We start from the raw sequence: 10,108 nt of genomic DNA, 5'->3' as shown, positions 1-10,108 counted from the left end.
CCAGAAAATAATTTTTTTTAACCCCAAAAAGGGTTAGACCACTCAACAAGGGTTAATGAAGTCTGATAACTTGCATATGTTATACTAAAAGTTGGATAAGTACTTAGCGTAAGTAGAAAAATAAGTAAAAACTAGTTCAAAATGTATTTGTGGGCACTCCTTAAAATTATATCCAATAGAAAAAGATACCTAAGGGATTGAAAAAATCTTTAGAAGAGCTATACCCATAGTATTTTGTATGAAACCATTCCACTTGGTAAATACGTTTCCCAGAAACATTTCTCAATAGGCAAACTGATCCTGAAGGGAATGGGAAGTTGACTTTTGCTAAACTGCTCTGCTCTGGTGAGCTCTCTAGAGGCTATGCGACTCCCAGGCCAGAATACTGGGGTCTGCTGCTTCCCCCCACCACTCCTGGGACTGGAGGTACCTGGGAAAAGGAGAGCCCAAGGGTCTTGGAAATTGGCTTGGAGAGCTCATATTCTATCCCGTGAGGGTGGCTTGACCTTATGGAACACTCACCGAGGTGGAGCTGAGCCTAGAGGATGGCTGTGACCTTCTCAAGGGTCCATCTTCCCAGTGACCAGAGAGCATGGCCTGCCAGAGGCACTGCCTGCAGGCCCTGGAGACCACTGACAGATCCTTTATTGGCTTCCCTGGTCCGTTGTTGTCAAGAACCCTGGAGGTTACCATCCTGCTGCCCTAGGACCACCAGCGTGTTCTTGGGGAGCTCACATACATCCCTCTCTCGTTGAAAATGGGTTTTTCCTTCTGTTTTACAGAGGACCCCACAAACTCAGCTCACTCACTGTGGACTTTAATCAATGTTATGTTTGGAGCATTGAGGGTAAGAATACTCAGACACACTCACATATACACATGCATGCTAACCCACATACACGCACACACATAGGTACACAAATGCACATGCATACCTGTGAGCTATAAGTGAAGGCACATTCCTGCACACACACACATAAACTCAGCTTCATTTAGGATCATATAATACTGCTATGTCCTTTGGTTTTCTCATGTCATATTCTCTTCCATTTCCATTTCTACATGTAGGGTTAAATCACACAACAGAACAAACATGTGTGGCTGACCTTTGCATGTTTGAGGCTGCAAGGCTGGAATGGATAGAACATTCTTCAAAATCTTGACAGTTTTTTACTCTTTTGTAGGTCCCATGCTATTTTCTTAGAAGAGCATAAGAAGTGATAAGGTTGAGTGGTGGGTGGGTCAGTCCGTGGAGAAAGAATGCCATGCTGAGATAGAAACTTATTTTGGAGTCAGTGAGGTGTTATGGTAACTTGATTAAAGTTAAATGCATTTAAAAAACAATAGGATTTCCAGCTCCCAGTCTGGCAAGTAAGGAGCTTGAAAATTGTCACTCCATCCTAACAAGTAAAAGTTGATCAAGCTGAAAAATCAATAACTCTAGAGCCCCCCAAGCCTGCCCCTTCCCATCAAGCCTGCAATTTTCCTCTGACTCTGTTCCTGCTTCCTGATCTTCCTCTTTCCTGCTCTGTCTCTGTTCCTTTCTTTCAGCCCAGGGGTCCATGAACAAGGACAATAAGAGGAAATCCGTCTTCCTATGACCAGTGATCAATACTCTGGTCACTCTCTCCTGTGTCCTCAGGGTGCCTGGTGACAGTCCAGAGATCTCTCTGAGAAGACCAATGACAACAATGGCTCAGAGTATTCCTAACCCTTAACTCAGAATGGATTTGGTGGTGGGGGCTCTGGAAAGTCCTAGGCAGTCAGTCCTCAGTCCTGGGAGCAGTAGAAGCTCCTGAAATCAAATGGTCTCTGAGCATGACTTGCTTGGGCAGCTGTGAAATATGGAGCAAAACAATTAGGAACATATAGAGGTTCTTAGTGCACACTTTGGAAGGATAGAAGTAACTGATGGTGATTGAAGCAGTGTCTCCAAGCCTGGGAAGACTAGTAGACAACTGCTTTGATATTCTTTCAGATGTCCTACAGTCTAAAGGAAAAAGAGAGAAGGGGCCCTGGTCCTACTCCCACCACCACTGGATGTAAATTTAAGCCTTGGTCATTCTAGACTTTGAGGCATGGCTTCCAGACACGTGGATTCTTCAGATGAATAGCATTTCATGAAACATGTCACATTGCTGACATAGGCCAAATTTTTATTTTACCAGAAAAAAAATTACTTTTATCTTCTAGGACCACTGTTTTTCCTAAAAGAAAAGACATATTTAAATTGTGAACATTGCCTTGGTGGTAGAAGAACCACATCTTGCCCCTCTCTCTTCCTCGGTGCTGCCTATGGAGGTGGCAGCCATCTCTTCCTCGGCATCACGGCTGCCCTCAGGCCGCTTGTGAAGCCCAAGATCATCAAAAAGCGAACCAAGAAGTTCATATGGCACCAGTCTGACCCATACGTCAAATTAAGCCTAACTGGCGGAAACCCGGAGGTACTGACAACAGGGTTCGTAAAAGGTTCAAGGGCCAGATCTTGATGCCCAACCTTGGCTATGGGGCAACAAAAAAACAAAGCACATGCTGCCAAGTGGCTTCTGGAATTTCCTGGTCCACAACGTCAAGGAGCTGGAAGTACTGCTGATGCGCAGCAAATCTTACTGTGCTGAGATCGCTCACAATGTTTCCTCCAAGGACCACAAAGCCATTGTGGAAAGAGCTGCCCAGCTGGCCATCAGAGTCACCAACCCCAATGCCAAGCTGTGCAGCGAAGACAATGAGTACACAGTTCATGTTTTGTGTTTAAATAAAACTGGAAAAACTGGAAAAAAAAAAAAAGAACCACATCTTGAGCTGGAGGAAACCTGAGGCCCTGAGAACTTCATGGAGCACGGACCCCATTCGTTCTTAGACAACACACCTCTGGATTTTTACTTGAAGCAGTTTTAAGCCCTGTTATTTGGAGTTTTTCTGTTCTTTATAGGTGAACCTAACCCTAATACAACTCTCACTATTCAGAGTTTTGTCAGGTACACAATTTTAGTTTAACAGTGATTTTTCCTAAGCATTTTGGTGATATGATTTCACCACCTTCTGGCTTGTGTTGTTTCAGTTGACAAGTCTGCTACTTAAATTTCTTCATAAATGATTGGCTGCTTCCTCTTTGCTTTGTATTCTACAATTTCTCTACAATATGCCACGATGAGGATTTTTGTTTTTTGCTTATATTGCTTGGTTTATGATGATCTGTATTTGTGGTTTAATGACTTTTCAAACCTCCGGAAAATTCTCAGCCAGTACATCATCACATACGGCCTCTGAAGTTCAGTTTATGTACCAGATGTAGGAAGCTCAAATGAGTGCAGCTCCCATTCGCACAAGAAGACAAAGCCAGGTAAACTGCAAAGCCATAACTTTTCCTGACCCTATTAGAGAGCTGCAGTTGCAAGGCACCCAAATCATCTAGAATCCAAGGCCACTCCAAAGAGAGTTGGGATATGAGCACCAGCTCACCTGTCTCACAGAAAGGAGAAAGAGCTATGGAATACCAAACAAGTGGCAAGAACAATTCAGCTAAGACTTTAACAAATTGTTAAAGGTCAGGTGCAGGCTAGCATGACCGTATAGTATTTCTGGGATCCCAGGACACAAAAGGAATGATCACAGTCACTTTTAATCTCTTTCCCGGGGACCTCCACCAGGTGCTTATGAGAAAGACTGAAGGTGGATTGAGCAATGAGAGATGGTCCCTCAGTGGTGAAAACATGGAGAAAGAGAGTGGAAAAATAGACTCTTATCCTCTATTAAACAAAAGCATCAAACCACTAAGGTAGGGATGACAAGCCCTGTCACCCCCAGAGAGGAGGTGAAGACCCATTGAAGCTAAGGATGTGGTGAGGAGAAAACTTTCTTGTTGCTGGAATGCAAATGTGATGACTGGAGCTCCAGCAGTCATTTTGGAAGTCATGAACTGAGACGGTGGGACAGGCAGAAGGAGCCAAAGTCCCTGATGCTGCAATGCCAGCCCTGAGGAGCCTGTCACTGAACTTTTAAGTGAGAGGTAACAAACTACTCTTTTGCTTAAACCACTTTTACTGCAGTTTTCTGTTATACCAGCCTGCTAATTCTAACGGAATCAGAACAAGTCCTATGACCCATTTACAGAGGAATCTCACATCCTTGGGGCTTCCCTAGATCATAAACCCTGTATGTCCACCAAGATTCGGGTAGGCAGGAAGGCAACCTTGGGTTTCTGTGGGAAGACCTCTTTGCAAACTCCAGCTACTATTTAAAAAAGAAAAAAAAGGAAATTATTTTAGGCACAAATTATTTTAGTGTGGAAGGTATTCCAAGGATAAAATTTTTGAATATTGACATCTGAGCATAAGGTGTCTAAAAACTACTGTCCCCACAGATCTCCTCCCAGGTAATCAGGCCTTAGGAAATTATAGGAGCGAAATCAGAGATAAACCGGGTGAATTGCTCTCTCTGGTGGTGACTTTGGATTTATAAAAGGTTGCGACCTGAGCGTTTTGCTGGTTGGTTTTGTTTTAGGACAAAAAAAAAAAAAAAAAAAAAAAAATCTGAGTTTGGAAATTTTAAAACTAATTTTTTGTTTACCTTTGTCTTTAAAAAGTAACCTTGTGTAGGCCGGGCGTGGTGACTCACACCTGTAATCCCAGCACTTTGGAATGCCGAGGTGGGTGGAATGCTTGAGGTCAGGAGTTCAAGACCAGCCTGGCCAACATGGTGAAACCCCGTCTCTACTAAAAACACACAAAAAATTAGCCGGGTGTGGTGGTGAGCGCCTGTAATCCCAGCTACTCATAGGAGGCTGAGGCACGAGAATCGCTTGAGCCAAAAAGGCAGAGGTTGCAGCGAGCCGAGACCTTGCCACCACACTCCAGCCTGGGTGACGGAGTGAGACTCTGTCTCGAAAAAAAAAAGCAACTTTGGTTTCTTTTTTTTTTTTTTTTAATAATAGTGCACTTACTGTTGAATGAGTGGCATTTTCCCCCTACAAAACTTAAATGGCTAAGGGTTTATGATAGAATTCTTTCATAATTTAAAAGTACCATGATTAAACTGATTATTGTGTAAGTAGCTGATGTCTGTATAATTGGGTCTTGTTGGCTGGGTGTGGTGGCTCAGGCCTGTAATCCCAGCACTTTGGGAGGCCGAGGTGGGCGGATCACATGAGGTCAGGAGTTGGAGAACATCCTGGCCAACATGGCGAAACCCTGTCTCTACTAAAAATACAAAAATTAGCTGGATGTGGTGGTACATGGCTGTAATCCCAGCTATACTGGCTGTAATCTTGTCTATACTCTCCCTTTCATTTATCACATGGAATTCTCTCTAAAGTTATTAGGTACCCTCCCTAATCTCTCCCTGAGGCTAGAACAGAATTTTTTTTTTTTTCAGTTTACTGTTATGTTGTTAAGGTAATACTAACAGGGAGAATACTCTGGATAAATACAATGTAAAATAAATGCCAAGATATTTGGGCTAAGAATGAAAAAGAATATGCATAGTTCTCATACCATTCTTGTGAGTTTCATACCTATGAATTTATTCATACCTATGAAACAAATCTATTGTGGGCATTATCTTATCAAACATTTGAACAAGATTTAATTATTGTACTTGTTAGACGGGGCTAGATTGTGCTGCAATAATAACCTTCCCCCTCACTCCTCACCCTATCTCAATGGCTTAGGCCAACGAAAATTTACTTCTCACTTATACCTCAATTCTGATGCAAATGGGCCACTAAAGCTCTGCTCATCAAAGACACTTTGGGATTCCACTGATAGAAACTTCGACAACCACTATAGAGAGAAAGGAAACACAGGGCATTCTGTGATGTTTCTTAAAGCCTCGCACTAAGCGATATGTATTTCTGCTCAGAATTCACTGGCCAAAGCAAATCCCAAGGCCATACCTACCTGCAAAGGGTGCAAGGCACTGCAAAGAAATGGGCAGGAATGAGAAGTGGCTGAAGATTTGTGAACAGCCCTAAAGTTACCATATTTTCAACAGAAGTATAATCAAAATATAGGATGGCAAGGTAATATATGATATACTGTTTGAAAATTTTTAAAAATGCTTTTGACAAGCAAGAAAAAAGCTCATGAAAGGGAGAAATCTAATTAATATGCTTTCATATCAAGATACAATAGAAAATGACAGAGTAAAGTTAAAGTTGAATTGGATACAACTGAAAGTGCACTTGAAGATTGTGTATGCTATTTTTTGTTTTGTTTGGTTTGGTCTTTGCCATTAACTTGAATACCAATTTGCAGTTGTGTCAAAGTTAATAACCAACAATTTTGAAAGTCCACTTATAAATTTATGTTATATTCCACTTACATTACGAGAATTTCTATTGCTGTGAATAGTGAATGCAAAATGAGTTTGTTCAGTGGCGATTCCTGCTTATTAACATGCATTAAGTCATCACTTCAGGTGGACCTAAAGTGACATGAAAGACCTGAAGTGACATGAAAGGCTTACAAAGTACACTGCTCACTCTTCCCCACTCAGTTCATAATCTGGACTTGCAGAGCCAACTTCACTATCTTTCAGTGGCAAAATGCTACTATGAAGTAAGGACTAGTCACAAAAAACAAGTAAGATTAGTTAGCTAATAGAGCATGAATGCTCCTGAATTAAAAATCAACAAACATGGGCATCAGGAAGAGTTTATATAACCAAAATGAAATTTAAAATTATTATAAGAAGTGAAGTGTTGGAGCCAGCTTGCACTGGCTCACAAAAATTGTTTGCAAGCCTCTCTTTCCAACTCCACATCCAGTGATGCCATGTTGCTATCTTGAAATCAACCATGTGAGAGTATTTACACCACAGAAATTGGCAGTCACTACAAATCAGGGAATCTTTTAAAGAGCTGGTTATTAAACATTTACCTTAAACATTCGTTGAATAGGAATGACTCAAGAACGATGGTTATTGGTCACTTGTATACTTCTTTGGGAAACCCATTTTCAAATGAGGTTATTTGTCTTTTTATTGTTGGTTTGTTAGAGTTTTTTCATATTTTGGATACCAGACCTTTATCAGATATATGACTTGTAAATATTTTCTTTTATTCTCTGCGTTGTCCTTTTACTCTCATGATGGTAAAATTTTGCAGCACAAAAGTTTTTAATTTTGATTTAGTCCAATTTATCTTTTTCTTTCTTTGGTTGCTTTAGGTGTCATATCTAAGAAACTGTTGCTTAATGCAAGGTTACAAAGATTTACTCCTGTATTTTTTGTCCTAGAGTTTTATAGTTTTAGCTTTTACATTTAGATCTTTGATCTATTTTGAGTTAATTTTATATATGTTGTGAAGTAGGTGTCTAAGTTTATTCTTTTGCATGTTCACATGTAGTTGTCCTAAACCAACTGTTGAAAGACTATCCTTTCCCCATTGAATTATCTTGTTACCCCTATCAAAAATTAGTTGACCATAAATGTATAGGTTTATTTCTAGACCATAAATTCTATTCCGTTGATTTATATTTTTAGATTTATGCCAGTGCATGTTGTCAATCTCTACACAAAGTGAATTTTGATAGGAAATGCATTTACTCTGTAGATCAAGTTAGGGAATATTGCCATCTAAGCAATATTAAGTCTTATAATCCATGAACAAGGAGTGTTTTTCCATTTATTCAGTTATTTAAAAAATTTCTTTTAACAATCTTTTTAAAATTTATAAAGGTAAGAAATTTATTTGGCTGATAGTTTTGGGGGTGAAAAGTCCAAGACTAAGGGGGCACATCTGATCATGGCCTTCTTTCTGAATCATCCCATGGCAGAAAGAGGAAGGATTGAGAGGAACCAACCTATCCAGAGGAAGAGATAACCAAATCCATCTGTATTAGTTCATTGTCACATTGCTATAAAGACATACTGGAGACTGGGTAACTTATGGAAAAAAGAGGTGTAATTGGCTCTGGTTCTGCAGGCTGAACAGGAGGCATGGCTGGGGAGCCCTCCAGAAACTTAAAATCGTGGTAGAAGGGTGAAGAAGAAACAAGCAAGTCTTCGCATGGCAGCAGGAGAGAGTGAGTGAAAGGGGAAGTGCCACACACTTTTAAACCATCATATTTCATGAGAACTCACTCACCAACATAAGAACAGCAAAGGGGAAATCCTCTGCCATGATCCAACCACCTCCCACCAGGTCTCTCCCACAACATTGGGTATTACAATTCAACATGAGATTTGAGTGGGGACACAGAGCCAAACCATATCACCATCCTTTTGTCAGGAACACATTCCTGCAATAACTAATCCAGTTCCCCAATACCAGCATTAATCCATTCATAAGGGAAGATCCCCATGACCTAATAACCTCAACTTAATAGTCCTGTGCACACTCTGGCAGCACATATACTAAAATTGGAATGATACAGAGAGGATTAGCATTGCCCCTTTGCAAAGATGACATGCAAATTCATGAAGCATTTTATATATGTATTTTTAAACTGTAAGGATTTAATTTTATTACCATATTTCTTTTTTAAAAAGTAACTTTTATTTAGGTTCAGAAATACATGTTCAGGTTTGTTACATAGGTAAATTGCATGCCACAGGAATTTGGTGTACAGATTATTTCATCACCCAGGTAATAAGCACAGTACCCAGGTATCTGTTATTCCCTTCTTTGTGTCCATATGTACTCAATGTTTAGTTCCCACTTAAAAGTGAGAACATGAGGTATTTGGTTTTCTGTTTTTCCATTAGTTTGTTTAGGATGATGGGCTCCATCTCCATCCATGTTGCTACAAAGGACATCATCTTGTTCTTTTTATGGCTGCAAAGTATTCCATGATGTATATACATGACATTTTCTTTATCTAGTCTATCATTGATGGACATTTGCATTGATTCCATGTCTTTGCTATTGTGAATAGTGCTCCAGTGAACATATGTGTGCATGCATCTTTATGGTAGAGTGATTTATATTTTTAGGGGCATATACCGAATAATGGGATTGCTGAGTTGAATGGTAATTCTATTTTAAGTTCTTTGAGAAATCACCAAACCATTTTCCACGATGGCTGAACTAATTTACATTCCCACCAGCAGTGCATAAGCATTCTCTTTTCTCTGCAACCTCTCCAGCATCTTTTATTTTTTGAGTTTTTAATAATAGCCATTCTGGCTAGTGTGAGATGGTGTCTCACTGTGGTTTTGATTTGCATTGCTCTAATGATTAGTAATGTTGAGTGTTTTTTCATATGCTTGTTGGTCATGTGTATGTCTTCTTTTGAAAAGTAATCACTTTCATATCTTTTGCCCACTTTTTTATGGGACTCTTTGTTTTTTGCTTGTAAATTTGTTTGAATTCCTTATAGATTCTGGATATTGAATCTTTGTCAGGTACATGGTTTGCACATATTTTCTCACATTCTGTAGGTTGTCTCTTTATTCTGCTGATAGTTTCTTTTGCTGGGCAGAAGCTCTTTAGTTTAATGAGATCCCATTTGTCAACTTTTGTTTTTGTTGCAATTGCTTCTGGGATTTTTGTCATGAAAATGCTGGGTCTTTGCTGGGTCCTATATTGAGAATGATATTTCCAAGGTTATCTTCAGGGTTTTTGTAGTTTTAGGTTTTACATCTAAGTCTTTAATCCATCTTGAGTTGATTTTTTGTATAGGGTGTAAGGGAGGCAGCTCAGTTTCAGTCTTCTGCGTACGGCTAGCCAATTACCCCGGTATAAATTATTGAATAAATAAATGGTGCAATAAATGATGCTAGGGTAATTGGCTAGCCAAATGGATTTTTCCCATTGCTTGTTTTTGTCGACTTTGTCAAAGATCTGTTGGTTGTAGGTATGTGGCTTTATTTCTGGACTCTGTATTTTCCATTTGTCTATGTGTCTGTTTTTGTACCAACACCATGCTGTTTTGGTTACTGTAGCCTTGTAGTATAGTTCAAAGTTGGGGGGTAATGTGATGCCTCCAGCTTTAATCTTTTTGCTTAGGATTGTCTTGGCTATTCAAGTTTTGGTTCTATGTGGATTTTAAAATAGTTTTTTCTAATTCTGTGAAAAATGTTATTGGTAGTTTGTTGGGAATAACATTGAATCTGTAAGTTGCTTTGGGTAGTGTGGCCGTTTTAACAATATTGATTCTTCCTATTA

The 10,108-nt window shown here is 39.7% G+C and overlaps 1 non-coding gene and 1 pseudogene across 1 annotated transcript; both read left to right on the top strand.

Moving 5' to 3' along the window:
- The first annotated feature begins 592 nt into the window (after nt 1–592).
- LOC107975002 (large ribosomal subunit protein eL32-like) lies at nt 593–3,065 on the top strand (annotated as a pseudogene).
- A 5,266-nt stretch (nt 3,066–8,331) lies between these two features.
- LOC112209581 (U6 spliceosomal RNA) lies at nt 8,332–8,438 on the top strand. Its single transcript, XR_002944417.1, has one exon. It is a non-coding gene; the product is annotated as a U6 spliceosomal RNA (small nuclear RNA).
- The last annotated feature ends 1,670 nt before the right edge of the window (nt 8,439–10,108 follow it).

The sequence above is a fragment of the Pan troglodytes genome, chromosome 5 (genome assembly GCF_028858775.2).
Source record: "Pan troglodytes isolate AG18354 chromosome 5, NHGRI_mPanTro3-v2.0_pri, whole genome shotgun sequence".
Taxonomy (NCBI): Eukaryota; Metazoa; Chordata; class Mammalia; order Primates; family Hominidae; genus Pan; species Pan troglodytes.
Note: the sequence above shows the minus strand (reverse complement) of the source record. Positions and strands in the feature narration are given on the sequence as shown.